The sequence below is a fragment of the Ammospiza nelsoni genome, chromosome 2 (genome assembly GCF_027579445.1).
Source record: "Ammospiza nelsoni isolate bAmmNel1 chromosome 2, bAmmNel1.pri, whole genome shotgun sequence".
Taxonomy (NCBI): domain Eukaryota; kingdom Metazoa; phylum Chordata; class Aves; order Passeriformes; family Passerellidae; genus Ammospiza; species Ammospiza nelsoni.
Window position 1 is genome coordinate 47,122,177 of NC_080634.1, and position 18,547 is coordinate 47,140,723.

Genomic DNA, 18,547 nt, shown 5'->3' on the forward strand with positions numbered 1-18,547 from the left:
TTTGTATTTACCTTTTCTAGTACAAAAGTTACACAGTCCAGTGACTGAGGCACCTGGTTTCATGAAGAAAAAGTGTGTTCTCTGGACAGAAGAATATCTCCTGAACAAGTGGATTATCTCATTGTCTTGTTTCAATGGATCCTGTGTGAGGCTGAATCTCATTTAATTCAGTTTTGGGACAGGCAATGAGAAATAGTTATTTTTCACTTTCTGGGCACCCAGCCTCATGCTGTGAAGACTCCTCAACTGCAAACAAAGTTGATGTCAGAGGTGATTGCCAAATAAAGTGTAGAAATAAATGCTATATCCCTGACAAATGTAGCCATCCAAACCAGGCAGCCAAATAACACATATTTGTGACACCAACTGTATGCTCTCTCATGTGTATAATGTGGGGATAAATGCATTAATGTTTGTGAAGCTGTCATGTGCTAGTGATAAATGTCAAAGGAACTGTGGAATCCTAAAATATTCTGAGTTGCAAAGGGTGCATGAGGATCATAAAGTTCAAGTCCTGACTGTCCACAGGACAAGGTAAAAGTTAAATCATATATCTGAGAATTTTGTTCAAACCCTGCTTGAACACCTACTGGCCTGGAGCACTTCCCATCAGTTCACTGAGAGTTGACCACACTCTCAGTGAAGAGCTTGTTAATATCGAATCTGAATTTACATCAATACAGCTTGAAGGTGGGATCACAGGGTGGGGATTTTTGAGTCTGAATCCCCATAAGCTGACAAAGAGGGACAAGGAGCTGCCTGTTGAGCTGAACATAGGCAGCGGGACACAAGGATTGGAGACAGCAGCTCCAGAGAGCAGAGACTATGGAAGGCAGTTCTTAAAAGCCATGTCACAAGTTCATTGTGAATTTCACATTTGGCCTTTTAGAACTGAAGTTGAATGGGGATGTAGGGAATGCTGCACATCCTAACCTGTAGGCATTAGACTTTGGAAAGTTTCTATTCCTTCAATTACTTTTTCATGTATAACACACTTAGTTATGATGAACAAGAATGGTTTTTGGTTTTGAACTAAATGAAGAAAAGTCTGTGAACAAAATTATGCTTTTAGAGTAAGAGCAAGAGATTGAAGGGAAGGTACCTTAAGAGACACTAGAAAACTAAAAAGAAATTATGGACCTGTGAAAGATCACAAAAATAAAGAGACCACAACAGAGTCAGCTCTGGGGGTGATGTTGCACTAGTAAGGGGTCTGAAATGGAGAACAGAGCACTGTTAGTGTTTATATGAAAAAGGGGCTGCACCATGATGACAGATGTTTAAAGAGCAAAAATTTTGGGTTTTGGGTCACAAGTCAAAGTCCAAGTCTGTAGTCTTTTTAAAGGAAGAAATGGTCAGGTCAGTCAGGAGTCTTGTGAGAGTGCCATCACAAAATCTTCTCTTTGTGGGAAGTAGGCTGGAGTCTTCCCACTTGCAAGGCTCTGTGCAGGACATATTCTGAGCCTCGTGACAAGCAAGGGACTCTGCTCTTTAGAATATTCACCCATCCACCCTACAGTTTAACAAAGCCATTGTGGAAAGGTGCTCTAGTAAATGCCCTGACTGTGTTCTGCCCTAACTAATTTTTCCAAATGGCCTTTTAGAATATAAAAAAGCAGTGCATTAATCCAACCTGACAGTCCTGTTGATTATGGTGCAGTCCTCATCCAACAGGAAAGGACAAGTTGCCTAAAAAAGCAAAAGCAACTTTGTTCATTGCTCAGACACTAAATGAAACTGAAGAAAAATGGCTTTGTTTTGAAAATGAAAATGTTCACAAAAATTACCATTTTTTCATTTTTTTCCTATGAAATAGAAAATGTCAAAATATTACTTAACTATTATCACAGTGATTTGTAGTAAGAGAATCTTATTATGATTCTGAATAATTTGATTTTAAAATGAAATTTATTACAAGAAATATATTGAAGAATGGTTTAAAAACTGACCAAATTTAAGCATTATGAAATAAAATTCACTTGACAATTTTATATTTTTCAATTTAGTTTTTTTTCTCTCAGACAGCTCTAAACAATGCCACTAACCAATTAAAAACTATATTGTGGATCTTACTGAGATAAAACAGAAGCCAGGTCATCAGCCAAAAACTACTGATTCCATTATATATATATAGCATCACTTCAATTTCTGCAGGCTAGTAGTGCTGTTTCAAAAAAGGAAAATACATTTTTTCCCTGTGCTTTCCACTGCACCCCCTTATCAAGCACTATCACTCATCTGATTGCACATGCAGAAAGATCAACGTGTTGGTCCAACTGAAAATTGGCCAATTTCTAGCTGCAAGAATGCTCATGTCACCATAGAAAGGTGACATAAATTTATAGCTAGTCACTGAGAAGAAGGCAGGACTGCTACTTTTGGCAGCAGCTTTATCATGCAGCAACTTGCCTGTGGTGAAACCGTGGAGCCTGATCTTATTCAAGTTATTCTGTAAGAGAAATACCAGGATAAAAAAAAGGAATACCAGCAGCCATATTTAATGGAAAGAAACAAAGGTGAAGGTACACAGAAGCTCTTTCATTCAGTGCTATTCTTACACATCCCACAGGAGGAGATCTTCAACCTCTTAAGTAGAAATATCCTATTCAGGAAACTAGAAAAGGTTTAACTTGCAAATCCAGTATTTGATTAGTACTTGTGATCAAATAGTTTTTGAGATCCACAAGTGAAAAATCTAGAAAGAAATAGGATTTAGAAAGAATAGGGAATTTTCTTTATATATAGCAATACATACACAGATGCTGCTCCAAAGATAGGTTATGGTAAGATGAGAAGCTAGGTTCATGCAACAACTCCTTCCTGCTGAAACAGAGTCATTCTCTCCTCCTTCAGGCTGCACACTCTTCTCTGCGGTCTTTGTGGGGGCTTTGGTACCTGGTTGACACATAAGTCACTTCAACTCACTAAGGTGGCAAAAAGCTATTCACCTTTTTTTTTTTACTTAATTGATTTAGTAGGTTGGAGAACAAATGTTATTAATGGTGGCAGCACCTCCAAAATAGCTGAATGTCATAGCTGACAGTTTTTCTCAGCAAAATGTCACTAAACCAACATAAAATCATGCTATTTTAGACTTGGACTTACAGTTTGAGGACAGGACAGTATAGAAAAACTGGCTGTAGAAAATGATCCTGAAAGTTGATGCTGTAAATTGTATGGAAAGAAGACAAAAGCAGGTCTATATCTAAACCCCTTTATTCAAAAGGCAAATTTTGGTAAACTATGACCTAGTTAATCAAGTCAACTGAATGGAGGAGCTCAGAAGTTTGAAATCAAAATTATTTGCCCTTTCTTAAAGGGGCAGGTGCTAAGACAGTTCATAAAAAGGATCATTAAGTAGAGTGCTTCTGGGGAAAGAGGGACTGAGTAGCAGAAGAGTTTTGCCACCCATTGAGAATCCCAGAGGTAAGGTCATATTTTTCAGAACAGAATGAAGGAAATGGCAGCAGGTAGTATCAAGCAGAAGAGTACCAAAATGAATAGTATCTTCTAGTAGGTTTCTTTGGGACTTATTCTTGGGATGAATCTTATTGTTTGGCAAAGAAGAGAAAATAAATTTATTGCAGTGGCTGGTTCCACAAAACTAGGCAGCATCATCAACAGAGCTGCAGTGAGATGTCATATGGAAAAACAATGAATGACCTTGATGATTGAACTAATGGAAACAAAACAAACTGCTATAATACAAAATGCAAGGTCATGCACTTGGATGCTAACAAAAATTTTGCTGTTAATGGAGAACTTTCCCAGTAACTGAGTGGTAGAAAAGAACATAGGTACCAGTAGGTGGCTATCTAATGCACTTATACAAAAAGGCAACTACACACCCAGGACTGTAATATTCCATGGAGATATGGAAATATTGATCTACTGTACAATGCAGTAATTTCGCCTAAAATGGATTATTATGAGAATTTGAACTCACATTCAGACAGATGAGTTCAGACCAGTGGACTGAAGATCTGTTGAGCAAGAAGAGACTAAAAAATCTGTGTTTGGTCTAGCAAAAGGAAGGCTCAGAGGGAATATGATGGCTGTCTCTAAATATATCACAACTAAACACCAGGGAGGGAGAAGAGCTATTTAAGCCAAAGGATGAATATTGGCACAAAAACAAATGGATTCTTGAATAAATTTAGTCTGAAAATTAGAAGGAAGTTTCTAACCACCAAAACAATGAAGTTCTGGAACAGATTTGCAACAGAAGTAGGGGGTAAACATATCAGGCTACCATTAAGAGGGGGCTTGAAAAGTTTCTGCAAGGGATTATATGACACAGTTTCCTCTAATAGCAAGATAGTGGACTCAGTGACCTAAGCAGTCTCTTACAGTTTTAAGATCCTACCTTGTGTTTTGTAATACCATTGCTCCATTAGGACAAGAGATAAATCCAACTAAAATCCTCCAATGTTTAAAAATTAATAAAAATTATTTTGTAAGTAAAGATTATGTTGATTATTGTAAGCTCTCTTAAAATTATTTCAGAAGAACAACTGGTAGGTATTACAATCTTATTCTTTCAGTATGGGAATGTCTTCAGTGGGGAAGTTGCCCAGAGAACATAAGTTGTTATTTACTCTTCCAAAATTTAAATACGGGATGTGGCATAAAGGTAATTTGAAGGCATATTATACTATGCAATGAATGATAATCTTATAGAATAGAATATATTGTCTCCTTATTTAACTGTTGGAAAGATCACTTTTGGTTAATTAAACTGCATATAAAACAGTTGAATGCAATCTGCTTATAGCTACATAGTGATTTATTTATAAATATTACAAAATATATATGTAGTTCAACAGCCATAATGAATACCACAGGTAATGTCCTGTACAAAGCATTTTTGGTAGTGTTTAAAAAATTCTAAGGGTTCTGTTATGTAGAGTACAAACACACAGATATGGAATCATGGAATCAGAGATTGATTTGGATTGGGAGGGGACTCTGAGGACCATCTGGTTCCAATCCCTGTAGCATGGGCAGGGACACCTTCCACTAGACCAGGCTGCTCAAAGCTCCATTGAACCTGGCCTTGAACATGGCTGGAGATGGGGCATCCACAGCTTCTCTGGGCAACCTGCTCCAGAGCTTCAGAACCCTCACAGTGAAGAGTTTTTTCCTAAGTATCTTTTCACTCAGAGCTTTAGTCTACAAAGAATAGCTGCTATGCCTGATGAAACTCAAAAATCAGAACACCAATAGAGGAAGCAAAACCAAAATGATGAAGTTGTTACTAATTATAGGTGTTTTAAGATTCTGCTTTCTTTTGTTTTGATTTTGTATTTTTAATTTCTTTTCCCACTGCTATTTCTTGAAGTTGTATTGAGCAAACACTGGTAGATCAGAATTCCATTATGCCATGACTATGAGAACACATGTTCCATCAACCTATACAGGTTGTTCACATCTTTCTTCTTTGTGTGGCTAAGAGGGTCTGAGGGTAAGTAGATAAAGAAGTGAGATAAAGGACAGAAAAGAAAGAAAAACTGGAAGAAATGGTAGGGGGAAAAAGAAAAGTTGTTCTAAGAAGTGGCTTTAAACTATGTTCATCCTGTAATTACAATACAATATGCATCACTTGAAGGTTGTCTTGGTAAGTGCTTTTAAGATTTCTGCTCAAACATAAACCTTTCAAAATATATCAGATTAGTCCTTCTCAGTTCAAAGTTGACTGCTTTTTGAGAAAATAGTCCTCCATGACAGAGAGAAGGATGTCATTCTTCTTGTAAGTTGGTAAACAAACTGTTGGCTCAACTTTGTTGAATTTATCTACTCCTGGTCAGTACATTTGACATTTTCTAGTAAGGTTACTGACATCAGGCCTATCCATGAAAGAAGTGGTGTGAAGCTTATAAACACATATACTTCAGTTCTCTGGTGTTCATGAAGAGATTTTGCTGAAAGAGTTTGAAATAACGCTCTTTCAAACCATAAAAAGAATTACTCTCTATGAATTGTTCTTAAAAGTTATCTGAATTATACATGTTTCTATAGAAGAAGAGGAATTTACATAATTGCCTGAACTTTTCACCCTTTTTCCTGGTGTCAGTTGAAGAAATAAAGGAAAAGTCACGGTGCATTTAATTATTTTGGCTATATTTCAACATATGAATTTATAACTAAGGTTACATGTCTATAGGGGGACAACAGTTCTCTGGAGTATTAAACTTTAATATATAAAAACATTTCACATAGTTCCAAAAGTGCAAGCAAAACCATTAAATTTTGTTTAGGCTGTATAATCTAAAACATTAATGAAAACATTCTATTGCTACGTAATAGTCCTAGATAACACCATTAGGTAATGTCTCTTGCTATGGCGGCAGTGGTAAGATGCAAAGTATTCTCCAGTTACTTTTAGTACTATAGAATACTAAGAATGATAGGTTTCTTTTAATGCGTTCTTAATTAGAAAAACACTCGTTTTCTACCATCCATTCCTAGTGCTTAAGCCCTCTTGAATTTCTTTCTGAACTCCATGAGAACTTAAATGCTTATGGATAAACACTGTTGTAGAACAAAAGACTTCTTCCTGAGACATACGACTAGGAACGTTGGCAAATATGTAATAGGGAGGACAAGTTTAAACAGCTTTGAATTTTACTAGCCTAGAAGATATTCCAGGCTAATGATGAAGATGGTCTGGAGCCAGCTGACTTGGAGTGAATGGGATTCAATGTCAAAATTTCAACACCTTTCTGGTTACATAATTAGTTTGGTAGTGTGATACTGCAGATCAAATATATATAAATTTATGGGTCAACTTTGAGATCTTCAAAATGGATGATGATGCATGCAGACATGGCACTTTCCTCCTTGGCAGTGGTTGTATTAGAGCTGTTTTGCCATCAGCTCACATAGTTTTTTGCAGGCATGAGCAAGCTGCTGCCAGTCCTGAGGGAACTCTGTCCCTCCACATCAAGTAGCCCTTCCAAGCTTCATCTGATGAGCAGTGTGTTTTGAACAAAAAGCCCCAAAACCCCAAACCCATATTAATTCCACCCAACAACACAGAGTAACAGTGCCGGATAAGCTTTTAGGTTGAGTTGTTGACTGGAGCCTGTGTCTCTGGGTGGCACCATTGGGAAGACACTAGATGTATTGTTGTGACAATGGATGATAGAAAATTTCTCGTCTCTCCCACACATGAAAATTATTAGCCAAACACATCAGAGGTTTGTTGAGAGAGAGGCGACATCCCTTCAATGACTCCTGCGCCGCCCGTGAGGAAGGCTGTCCCTCAGGCTGATCCCGCGGGGGGCTCCAGCTCCCGACTGGAAATGGCGCCAGCCGCTGAAACCCAGCGCCTTGCGCACACAAGAGCCTCTCTCCCCGGGGGACGCTGCTCCGCGTGGTTGACACGGATTGATCCCGGCTAGAGGATCAGGGCGGGTATCGCGCTCTCTCTCTCCCTCTTCTGGGCAGAGGAGGATGGGTGAATGGAGCAGAGCGGGACCAGCACGCCAGACGGGTGGCTGCGCTCTCCCGGTCCTCGAAGGAGCGGGCGCTGGTGCCATGGCCAGCGCGGGGAAGGAGCCGCGCAAGGGAAGCGCGCATCCTCCATTTTGGCGAAGGGCGGGCGGAGAGTTGGCTCCCGGCGCCTGGCCGCAGCACTCGTCCCCACCCCGCGGCACTGCCGGGGGCACCCGGCTCTTTTTCCCGCGGGGAAGCCGGACGGAAGCCGTTCAAATGGACGCCCCGCTGCGCCTCACGTTGGTTCGAATTGGTACCAAGCTCCCCGCAGCGGCTTCCGACAAAATGGAGGACGCCACCACCACTGCCACCACCAGCACCACCACCACTACCATCTCCTCCAGGAGCCATGTCGGCGGCTGATATGGCGCCCTCCCCCGCGGCGGGCGGGGGCAGCAAGGCGTCCTCGGCTGAGGAGGCGCTGCTCGGCGGGGCAGGTTGCGGGGACGCGGGTCAGGCGCCGTCCCTAGGAGACGTGAACTCTCCCTTTTCCCTCTGGGTAATGGGTTCCATTACCCATGCTCTGTCCACCATGGAAATGGCCCCAGGTTCAAAACCCTATTGAGGGGAAGGAAGGAGCAGAGTGGGACCCTTCGGATAAGCGCTGCCAGCCCCTTGGCTCGGCGGCAGGGGACGGAGCGGGAGAGGCGAGCCCGCGCCCCACGGTCGGAGCGGTGGCGCCGGCAGGGACCGAGCGCACGGCCGGGACGGCCAGCGCACCCTGCTCGCGGCCGGCGGGGCGCAGCTGGCTCGGCGGCACCGAGAACTTCTGCAAGTTGCCGCTGTCAAAGAGCGGCGCGGGGAGCGACAACGCAACCCTGGGGCACGGGTAACGAGCCGGTCGGTGGGCAACGATCCGGGTTCCTCAAACCTGATGGATCAAAGTGGGAAGAACCCCAAGCATGGCCAGGAGGAAGATTGGCAGTTTATAGGGTCAACCGGCTGCGGGCGGCTCTGATGGATGGGCGGCGCACCCACTCGGCTAGCCCAGCACCAGAGCCCGCCCTCTGGGAAAGCCAATGCCGGGGCAGGGAGGCGGATCTCCCCGAGCTCCCTTGGCCCGGTTCCTCCTCCCCTTTGCCAGCAGCTGCGCTTCGCCCGGGACTGGACCGAGTTAGAGTTGAAGCGCCGGAGGAGTAGCGCAGAGTGCGTGCGTCCCCCGCGGGGGGGTTCGTGCCCGCAGGCGGTGGGGAGCCGGGTAAGGCGGGGGCGCGGGGCGCTGCGCCTCACTGGGGCGGGCTGGCGGGGGGCTGGCGGCGCTCAGCGGCCCCCAGGGCGGGGATGGGAGAGCAGCCGCCGTGCCTCCCAGCTACACGGCCGAAGTACCCCGCGGTGTCGCTGCCGCGCCGCCACCTCTGGCGGCAGGGGCGCGGGCGGCACCGGGGGCAGTCCCGCGCTTAACCATCGCGCCACGGAGGGGGGCGGTGGGGAAAAATGGGGGGCGCCCGGGGGCAGCCCTGAAGGGGGGGGGCAGGGGTATTTGGGGGAAGGGCCGGGTCTGCTCTAGCGCCTCCTATTTTAACTCCCTCCCTTCCCCGCCGGGCCCTCGGCTGTTGTTCTGCCCCGGTGCCTCCCCCACCCACCACCCTCACAGCCCCCCCCCGCGGGTACCTCCCTCCCCTCCTCTCCCCTCCCCTGCCCGGCGCTCCGCGGCTCCCCTCCCGTATTGTTCGGCTGGGTCCCTCTAATGGCGGACAGGAGGCGGTAGTGCTGCTGGCCGACTGCAGGGGGGCAAACCCGAGACCAGGGGCAACTGCCGCGCCAGCGGGCAGGGAGCGCGGGCGCTCGCCCGGCGCCGGGGCCGTGCCGCTGAGGGCCCCGCGGCCCCTCCGGGCGCCGGTTCAGGGCTGATAGGGCAAGTTCGCAGGTAATACTCGCTGTTCCCCGCCGTGGGTGCCACCGCTGCCCTGTCCCCCACACTCGCGGTGAAAGCCCCCAGTCTGGTGGCGCCCTGGAAGGGCTCCTTGTCCCTCCTTCTTTCAGCGGGGACAAGCTGCGTGGGTGTGCCGTGAGGTGTACCCCACCGCCCTCGGCGAGGGCAGTGGATTTATTTGTTTGTTTATTTATTTATTTGAAATATTGCGATTAAAGGGAAGTGGTGAGTGATGCAGGCAGTACCTGCCCTGGCCAGGCGATGGAAACGCTCCTTGGGGGCGCTGCCTGATCCTCGCTGCCCCGTGTTAACCCCGTGTCTTTCCCTTAGGCTCCAGCCCAGTTTGGTGCAGCCTTGGCAGCGACCAACAAGGCGAGGGAGCTCCATTGTGAGTGCTATTTGTGTATCTGTTTCTGCCTTGGTTAGACCTGCTTCCAGCGGGCTTCAACCATTCCCCCCGCCCCGTATTCTCCGGGGGTAGGGGTGAAATGAGGTCCCTCCAGGGCTGGGTGGGGAAATTCCTGGGATCAGTAGCTGCTGCCCTGGGGCGAAGCCCCAGTAATGGCTGTGAGGCGGCTCCTCCTCGCGGAGTGGGCGCTGCTGCTGCAGACACCGCTCCTGCAATACCAACTCCGGCAGGCAGAGACGGGCTGCTGCCGCTGCTCACGTTACCCGGCTCGGGAGGGAGGAGGAGGAGGAGGGCATATTTCGAGTGCCCTCTAGAGTTCTGGAGCGTGTATGAAAATCCGTGACAAGACACCTTCAGCCATCTTGAATTTTCTCCCCCCCCCCCCCCATTGCTCGAATCACGTGTCCCCCGTATCATCTCGAAGCTAAGAAGAGGTATGGGAGGTTTAATATCACCCAGCAGTTTGCGATGGAGAAGCGCGCTCCATCGTCTCTTTGTGCATTCACATGGTTCTCTACACCCGTAGATTTGTTTGGGTGGTTTTGTTGAGTTCCTTGGCTGGACTTCTGAGCAATCCGCTTTGTCCCTTCCTCAGGAAGCTAGAGGACACTGGGGAAACCCACAGGTTCCCAACAGCGAGCATTTTTGGTGTTTTGTTTGTGTGGGATTTTCAGAGCAGATTTTCATCTCTGTTGGGTGCTAGGTTGGCTTAAGGAGAGGCTTGTTGCCAATCCCTGTGGGTACGGCTGGGGCGTAACTTGACTCTATTTTCTGCCCTTGTCAATACTGGGGCTGTTTTTGAGCTGCGTGGGGGATTCCGGGATCGCCAGGTAGCGCAGGGAAGGAGCGGGCGAGGCTGCGGGCGCCCGGGAGAGGCTCGGAGCTGCCGCGGCGGGCCCGGGCGCGGTGCGCGGCCTGCGCCGCCAGAGGCGCCGGCGGGCGGCGCGGCCGCTCCACTGGGAACGTGCAGCCCGAGAACAAAACAAAAAGGCAGCGCCTCTCTCGCCTTCTGGGTCTCTCGCTTGGGTGCAGCACGGATTCAGGTGCTGCGGTCTTCCCCACCACTCGTATCTTGAATTTTTTTCCCACTCTCTGTTTCTGTCCCTTGCTGCTTTACGTGGTAGATTTTCCAAATTTGCAGAGCTTGCAACTTTCTTTGTCACTTTTTTGGTGGCTATACAAAGAATGAGTGGTTCGCTGCAAACCTCGCTGCTTAGGATGAGGCCATCGGATCTGTATTTATTCTGGGCATCTAAAATTACGGACCACATCAAAGACTTGTAAGAGTTTACATGGCATGTTATCTTTAATAAAGTCGTCTGTTCCAACCCTTGACTTGCTACAGCAGTTAAACATTTTTAATTGTAATTTTTTAACTTACCATATCTTGAATGCAAGACTACCATCTAACTTTACTTCTCATTCATTCATTATGCATTCCAGTCTAACAGCTGTTCTGTTTGTTTCTGATGATCCTTCATGTCAAAAAAAGTTACTTATAGGAGCAATCAAGGCAAATGATGCTTTGGAAGGAGGGAGACTCTTCTGTACTGGTGCTAGTTTGACAAAAATTATTGCAGCTTTGTGTGGCTGCTTATGAGAAGATGAGAATACTGCCAAGAACGGCCATATAGCTAAGATGTGTTGCACAAAAGCATCCTGGTAGGTGGCACATTGTCCTCCTCCAGCTGTGAGGATGGTGGTGCAGCCTTCTTATGGCATGTGATAGCACCATGCTGTTCTGGGAGGGAATGTATGTGGTGCTTACTGCTGCAAGGTCATCTCTAGCAACCAAACTCATCAGCCATGTTATTTGGTGGTTAAACTAAGTAACTTGTTTTAATAGAAGTCTCTTAATTAGACCAATAAATTCACCTTATTATCTACTAAATTGGCTTTACATTGTTGTTATTAATCCTCTTTGACTTCAAATATATGATTGCATTCTACTGTTGCTTACCCTGTAATAACATACTAAGAGGGATTTGCATCAGCAAGAATGTCAAAGTGGCAGTGGAAAAATGAAAGTAAGTTTCTCTGTCTTTTGTAGAGCTTGTTCAAGTATGTACAGAGGGATGTGGTACAAAGCTGGTACAATGTCTTCCAGATTTTTGCTGGGGTTGTTTGGTTTGGGTTTTGGTTTTTTTGGTCCTGCAGAAGCATGAATCGCCTTGTGGTGTTTGAGAAGTTTTCATTTTGGTTTTGAGGACTAAGTACAGAATTATTGAAGTTCTGTCACATTGTTTGAGTTTGCACTCAATTGATGTACCCTGCAACAAAAGCAGTATGGGGGGTTCTGTTAAAAACTTGTATCAAGAATTGTTGCTAATGGAAAATTCACTGTTCACGGAGAAATGTTTATTTTTCCATCACAATTAACAATGAACTCAACCAATTTGTGGAAATGGATTGGAATTTGAAGTTCACAAGAGTTCAAAAGACTGCTCAGGTGTCCAGTGTGAGAAGTTTGAGGTAATACTTGCCTCATGAGGGCCTTAAAAGCCCCCTGTGTTGCAGTGGAGTTCTGTGTCCGCTGCAATTGTGTTCAACTCTAGAGCTGGAAGTGTTTTCTTTTCAACTTCTTAACTTGGTTTCAGTGGTTTAATCTTAGTAGTTGAATGCTCTTGTGGCTAAGTGCATTGCTTGCTTACACGTTAAAGTTCAGATGAAGCTTTGCTTGTATTCCATATTTATACCTTGCCCTATGTGCTGCTGGCTTTTCTGGCTGGCAGTACATGCCAACTTGATGTATGAATAATTTACTCAGTTTAGATGCTACTATTTACCTTCTTCATTTTGTACCAAGATTTGCAAGTTTGTCAGATAGTGTTTTGTACTTCTAAGAGAAATTTTTGGTAGCAGGAAGAAGTTGAGACTTCTGGAATTCAGTTGCATGTAATGACCTCTTCAGCTGGGACTTTCACTATATTGATTTTATATCATAGTTTTTCAGCTGCTCAGTGAATTATCCCAGCTCTCCTGTGTTGCCCGTGTTGTGTGTATTGGTGTAAATGCACTTTATTAGGACTATTCATCCTGCCACCTATTTTGGGAGAGAAGTGCTGATTCATGTGTGAATGTTCTCAGGTGTTTCTGTGGTTTCTAATGCACAGTCAAGCTTTGCATCTTTGCTGTCATATGAATCTCCATCCCTTACCCCCTGCTCAGATGGTTAAGCAGCATTCATTGCTGCTGTGGTTGGCTCCATTGAATACAATCCTGTGTGTGCCCAGGTGGCCCAGAAGGCCGATGGCATCCTGGCCTGGATCAGCCAGGTGTGGCCAGCAGGAGCAGGGCAGGGACCGTCCCCCTGTACCCAGCACTGCTGAGGCCACAGCTCCAATCCTGTGCTCAGTTCTGGGCCCCTCAGTGCCAGAGAGACATTGAGGGGCTGGAGCGTGTCCAGGGAAGGGCAGCGGAGCTGGGGAAGGGTCTGGAGCACAAGTGCTGTGAGGGGCAGCTGAGGGAGCTGGGGGTGTTCAGCCTGGAGAAAAGGAGGCTCAGGGGGCCCTCAGCACTCTCTGCAGCTGCCTGACAGGAGCGTGCAGCCAGGTGGGGTCAGCCTGTTTTTCCTGGTTACAAGTGACAGGATAAGATGGCCTCAAGTTGCACCAGGGGAGGTTTAGATTAGATGTTGGGAATTTTTTTTTCATTGGAAGGGTTGTCAGGCATAGAAGCGTGCTGCCCAAGAAAGTGACGGATGGAGTTGCCATCCCTGAAAGAAATTAGAAAATGTGTAAGTGTGAAACGTAGGGACATTGTTTAGTGGTGAACATGGTGATGCCAGTTTAATGGTTGGACTTGATCTTAAGTGTGTCTTCCAGCCTAAATTATTCTATGATTTCAATGCCACTTATTTATACTTAAATGATTTTGACAGTTGAAAACTTTTCTTTTCCATGAACTTCAAGAAGTTATGAATTTTATATGTATTCTGTGGAACTCAGTGCCACCAGAGTTCAGTAAGACACACACACACACACACAGCGTTTGATTATATGTGTGTGTGTAAGAGAACATCAGTAGTTATAGTAGATGAGATCAGTGACTGTCCTTTATGGACAGGGTCCACTGAGGGTTTCTTATCCCTTTACCTGCACTATCTCTTGGACTAGACATGTCAATGATGAAAGTTATTTTCTTGCTCTGGTTTGCTATCAAAAGAAAGTGATTTCAGTCAATGGTTATAATACAGATTTTATTAGTCCACATAAGTAAAATCTACGGAGATTGGTAATTTTGTGTTCTAGTGACAAGATTGCCACCAACATATTTTTTCAAATTGCTCTTGATTCAGAGGGCATTTGTACTTCATAAGTTTGTTGTCAAGCTTAAATGCTTAATTTTTGTCCGTGTTTCCTAAATTTTTTGGGATTAGCTTTACCGTAACTTCTTTCTCTGCCCCTTTCTCACCATCAGCTATTGAGAGAATGATCTTGTAGGGATAGCAGGGACTCATCACAGAGGTGAGGTGCAGAAGCAAGTGTTCAGTGATCTTAGAGTAGCTGCAATACTGGTTTGAAACACTCAGGTGTTGTCAGTGCTCTAGCCAGGCATACTGAGTGTCAGTAGCACAAGAGGATTTTTTAAGTTTGTCTGAGATGAGACTACTTAATGGTGTTTGCTGTTGTGCAAAACTATGTGTTTGGGTCTCTAAAAAATATAAGGTATAATATGTTACTTCTTTGTTTAAAAGGTTTATGAACTTTATTGTACAGCTTCGTTAACCCTTACAAGACTATCAGAATCCTTCAGTTAGCATCACTGTAGATTCCAAAGGCTGTAATAGCAACATTTGTGTCCCTAGTGCTGCACAGAAGTCTGTTCAGGCATAGTCCCTGCTCATCAGCTTTACCCCCAACACATGCTAAGCAGGATGTCATCTCAGTTCCACCTTTCCCCCCATGGGAATAGCCATGTATTCTTGGGCACATGCTTCCACATGGGCACTGATGGGGACAAAAGCTGCTTAGATATTTGAACCAGAGCTACTGATGTAACTTCTGCTGGCCAGATCATTAGGAGAGATGAGTGGCATTATGGAAGTTTGTGTTGTGTTGGTTTCTACATTTAGTTTCCTCTAATCAGTGTTGAAGAAGATAGAAAATCATGCACATAGAATTTTATGGGTTATGACAAATTTTACTTATTGAGGGCTGCTTACCACCCACAGTCAGTCCAAGGAACTTTTGGACTGACTGAGCTGCAAGCATGGAAATCTTTGTTTTCCTCCTGCAGGCTTTTGTTGGAAATGTACTGGCATCTTACCTTTCTTTAGGCTCTTCTGTGCAATGCAACCATACTGACCGTTTAAAAAGTTAATTCATTTGAGTTAACTCATAATGTAATTGTGCTTTTTTTTCTTTTACTTTTTGTTTTCCTCTCTCCTTGAAAGTAGCCTTGGTGAAAACCTTACTTCTTTTTGCAGTTCCTTTTCCTTAGGTCTGTGTAAGATCATTCCAGCTTGGTATTTACTCCTAGTACTACATCAGATTTCTCTAAAAGACATTTTGTTCATCTAATTCATAAACTCAGCTGTCATGCCTTTATGGATGACCTTCAAGTCGCTCTCTCTTCCAGACTTGCTGCCCTCTAAACTAGCTAAATCTCTGCGTGTGCTTTTGACTTCTCTTTGTGGATGTCTGACCTTTAGCTGGGGCTGCTATTGCAAAGGAAACCTCTCTGTGCTGTTGCTTGTAGACAGCAGTGTCATGAGATCTGTGGGTCTAGCCCTGGTTTTAGACATAGCACACACTCTTCTAACAGAGACTGTAGATTTCTCCCACGTATTAAGTGGTGTCTTAGCAGTTCATCAGCAATTAGGTGTTTGTTATTTAGTTGTGTTAAAAAATCACATGAGTACAAGATCATGCCTTTGACCTCTGTATCGTGTGGTAACAATTTTTCTTAACAGATGTGATAAAAATGATCCTGCTCTGTTGATAGGGACTCAGAATCCTGTACCAGAGTGCTTTCCTGGACTTCTCTTTTGACTATGCAGTTTTTTTGCCTTTTGCATTTTATGGTGGTAAAACCAAGGGGTTTTACAAAATTACATTTAATCTCATGTTGGGATTTGACTGTGAAGGGTACTGTCTGTTTTTTGTTGTTAATGAGGTTGTAAGAGCTGTTTAGGAAGTGACATCATGGGCAGTTAAACAATTTCATTCATTCTCCTGAGATGCTCCTCATGCTTGGAGAAGTTCTGCATGTGCACCCTTACAAGCAAGCCAGTTGCAACCTGTTAATGCAAAAGAACCTGACTTTAGGAAATAAAGCCTACTGAAAACAAACCCCAACCACCACCTTTCCTGTCACCCTGGGACTCAAACACACCATCCTTAGAACAAGAACTAATCATAACCATTGTTTATGGTGGCGCTGTTTCCTTGTATTCTCATTTTTGTCTCTCTCCATCTGTTGCCCCTTATGTTTAGATTGTTTGCTCTTTGAACAGTTTTACTCTGTTTGCACAGTGGCTAGCATGATGTGGTCTACAGCTTCGGCTCCTGGGAGTCTGTGATAACAGTTGTGATCTATGGGTGTGGTATTGGTGTCTTTTTTTTTTTTTTGTGTGTGTGTATGGAGAAGGGAAGAAGACCTAGTGTTCTCTTTTACCTGAGATAATGCCATCGTTTTGTTTGAGCAACAATTAATTGCTAATATACCAATCTATAAATGTTTAAGAATTCTTATTAAGCTGGCAGAATTTACCAGACATCTTTTGAGTTTATAACTAGTGCTTGCACACGTGCGTATTTGGGATTTTGTTTATTATAATAATTATTATTAGTAGCAGTAGTTTTTCTTGTAAGGGTGGTTATGTTTTTTGGAAAAAAAAAAAGTAAATTCAGGAAATGTTTTGTTCTCATAGGTGATGCCTCATTAAGGAAGCCAAATAGTATCTAGAGGGGCCAAGCAAGAAGTCCTTTTTAATCCATGTAATAAAAAAAGAAATCACAATTTGGAAATGAAGGAAAATGGAGAGCACAACAAAGGTGATTTGTTTTTTGCCAGAAGCAAAAGTTGAAAGTTGGATATTTGCCATTGTCACTGTGTTTGACCATTGTTATGTATACTTCTATCCAAAGAATTGGCAAATAGAAATACTGAGGTGGTCTGACTAATACTGTGTATGGTACAGTACTGATCTGAACTAAATTCAACTAAATTTAAATTACTAAAAAATACTTTTTTTAGTAATTTAAAAGAACCATAACACAAGAAGATACACAAGAAATGTTTGGAGAACATACACAAGAATTACTTAAGAAGGTCTGTTCCTCAATAAAAGAGAATAGATTACAGTGTGACTTAATCCTGCTCTAGCAAAGATGGTGCACCCAGTAACATGGTAGATAATTGGGTGTGCTTCCTTCATCTCCCTTTCCATCTCCAGTGTTAAAGGCTGAATTTCTGAGTGTCAGTTATTGCCTAAGCAGTACAAAATCCAACAGGGAACAGTGTGTAGCCTTTCAGCAGGTACAAGAACTAGAAGGTGGAATAGCTTATTGCGGCATCACTTCCTTCTTAGGCAAAAGTTCATACAGGATTTGAAAAGCTCCCTGCTAGGAAAGTTAATATTTTTTGGATTTTTTTTTAAGGCTCAGATTATACTTCCAGTTGCATATGTGGACTCAAAAGACGAAATACTCGCTTAAGACAAATACTATTTTGTATATTTTTCATGGGTTTAAATTGAATGTAAATATCCTTGGTTGTATGACCATTTAAACCAAACTAACTTAGGTTTGTCATTGTCCTTTCCTGTTTGTACCAACATCAGCCTTTTCTGGCTTTTTTGATTGTTTTATGTTTTTAATTTTGGGAGTCATTTTAGGTCCATGAATCATCACAATGAGATTTGGGGGTGAGCAGCTGTGTAGGTGTAGAATATTTGCTCTGATTTTTTTTGTTTCCGCTTTCTACCATCTTAGCTCCCATGATGGACTGGCTGTTAGAATCCTTAAACAGCTAGGGAGAAAGGGGAAAGGAATAGGAATTCAAAACCACAGTAGTCCCGTCCAGGACTGGATGTGGTTTGTAGTTGTGGAACCGTGGCCTTAACAAATACTGTGTGCATCTTACTTAAAAATAAGACTACCTTTTACACTTCAGAACAGTTGGATAACCTGGAGTCTTGATTGCATAATGTAACTTGCAGCCAGCCAGCCAGTGCAGCTGTGAAAACCTATCATACTTGCCTTGCTGACCAGATCTATTCTTGCCTTGGTATCTCTTTCCTGTCAACCTTACCTCATATGGAGCTTGAGCTGTTTTGTGGCTGGTTTTTTAGTTTGATTTTCTCCCACTTCTTTTTCTATCTCATTTTGTTTGTGGTGATAAGTTTTTCTTTCCTTTGTTACACTGTAGCTTCATTGTCTGTTTACTTGGTCTTAGTCTACATGGGTTTCCCTCTTACATATAGCATATTAACTTACTCTTTTAAATTCAGTTTTCTTTGTTCTGAATTACTTGATGCATTGAATACTAATCACTGCAAGTAAATTGTGTTGAAGAAGCTTGTCCATACCAGGCCCAAAATACTAGGTTGTTAGCCAATACTTGATTATTTCTCAGGGATGAAAAATCTGTTTGAGGCTATTAGCTAATGTTATTTATGCTAAAGGCAAAGAAAATGGTCTGTCTGCAAACTTGTTCATTTGCAGACTTTGGCATGACAGTTGTTCCTCTTTCTAAGCATATGCAAAAATAAAGTATTTTAGAAGCATTAGTCAAAAAGATTTGTGCAGTAAGACACTGAGAAG

The 18,547-nt window shown here is 43.7% G+C and overlaps 1 protein-coding gene across 6 annotated transcripts in view; it reads left to right on the forward strand.

Moving 5' to 3' along the window:
- Positions 1 to 8,567: 8,567 nt before the first annotated feature.
- ZMYM2 (zinc finger MYM-type containing 2) overlaps positions 8,568 to 18,547 on the forward strand; it is an 86,257-nt gene continuing 76,277 nt past the window's right edge. For 5 of the 6 annotated variants that reach the window (XM_059493500.1, XM_059493503.1, XM_059493505.1 and 2 more), the window contains exon 1: positions 8,568 to 8,695. The gene's annotated coding sequence lies outside the window, so the exon portion shown is untranslated. Of the gene's footprint in view, positions 8,696 to 9,700; positions 9,759 to 18,547 lie in introns of all 6 variants that reach the window. The other variant, XM_059493501.1, reaches the window with a different exon arrangement.